A 1,699-nucleotide genomic window follows, 5' to 3' on the forward strand; every position below is an offset into this window, starting at 1 on the left:
CAGAGAGGCAGAGAGGCAGAGAGGCAGAGAGGCAGAGAGGCAGAGAGGCAGAGAGGCAGAGAGGCAGAGAGGCAGAGGCAGAGAGGCAGAGGCAGAGGCATAGATCTCTGAGTTTGAGGTTAGCTTGGTCTACAGAGGAGTTCCAGGACAGACAGGACTACACAGAGAAATCCTGTCTCAAAAAACATACACAGACAGACAGACAGACAGACAGACAAATGAAAATGACATGAAGATTGAAGGCCAGAGGAAGTAGGCTCCTGTCATGACCCTAAATCAGCACTGAATCAGGGGACATTTCATCTGTTCCTGCAGCCTTCCTCACCCCACCCCGGCCATCACCACACTTAGGGGTGATGCTATTGCAGTGCTGTGTGATACACTACTTCTCAGGAAGTATTGATCAGGAAGCATTGATGACCCTGACAGATCCACATGGGCTGTGAGCCAATGATATTTTGGGATGCCTTGAGAGTACAGGCTTATGGGACTCTGAGTGTGTAGAAGTGGTGGGCGCTGATCAGGACATCAGAGCTGGTGGGAAGGTACAGTTGCTGGCTTGATTAGAGAGGAGTCTGATGCAATGGTATTTGCCTTGGAGTTCTATCAAGCAAAGCTTGAGATCTGCCAGGAGCTTGTCATCCATTGGTCATTGATTCCAGGAAGTTTATGATATAATGCCACTTGCTAGATGGAGATGCCGGGACAAATGACAACAATATGATGAGTCTCAGGCTCGGTACAGCAGGTCACATTGCCAAGGGCCCAATATTAGACACTGATTTCCTTATTTACTGCCTAATCTTAGTCATGCCACCATGACTGTGAAGTTATGTGCAAATAAAATTAAATGTATCAGATGTGTGTGTGTTGGGGGCAGGGATAACACATGAACATAGCATGAATTTGGAGGCGAGAGGACAACTTGAAAGAGTTGGTTCTCTCCACCGTGTGAATCCTAGGGACTCAAGCTTATCAGGCTTGGCAGCAAACACCTTAACTCACTAAAATACCCCACCAGCCCAGAACTGTGTCTGCATACTCTTGGGATTTATTTACAAAGCAGAGCATTCTCTTAGCAAATCAGAGCAAAGATGGGATCCTAGTACAGCGTGCTTAATGATGGTAGCAGGTAGTAAGGTAGGGAAAGTATAGGGCCCAAGGTCATTAACAATCTTCCATTATTCTTGAGGGATGGGGTGGTAGAATGTCCCAACAGCTACAAGCAATGACAGGAACACAGACATGTACTTCTAGCTATGTATGGCTTCATGAACTATGTCTAAATTAGTGGTGTGCATGAATTCCTCTGTTCCATATTGTCTAGGAACCCTGTTGGGAAGACTGAAAGTTGGGGTGACTTGAAAACTGGGGTTGCAGCTGCTCATATGTCTTCTTGTTGGATATGACTTGGAACTGTTGTCAGGAATACTTTCTGAGAGACTGGAGGTGACAGTGAAGCATGCAGCCCTGCCTGTGCCTCTTCATAGCATGGTGTCTGGGATCTACGAGTAGGAATTCTACCAGAAATAAGGGAAATCTCTGTGTTCCTTCCTGACCTAGCCATAGAAACCCCACATTTTAAATTCTTCCATATTATTGTCCCGGGCACAGGGACAGCATCCTAATTAACAAAATCAGAAATGAAAAGGGAGACATAACGACAGATCCTGAAGAAATCCAAAACACCATCAGATCC

This window comes from Mus caroli, chromosome 9, assembly GCF_900094665.2.
Source record: "Mus caroli chromosome 9, CAROLI_EIJ_v1.1, whole genome shotgun sequence".
NCBI lineage: Eukaryota > Metazoa > Chordata > Mammalia > Rodentia > Muridae > Mus > Mus caroli.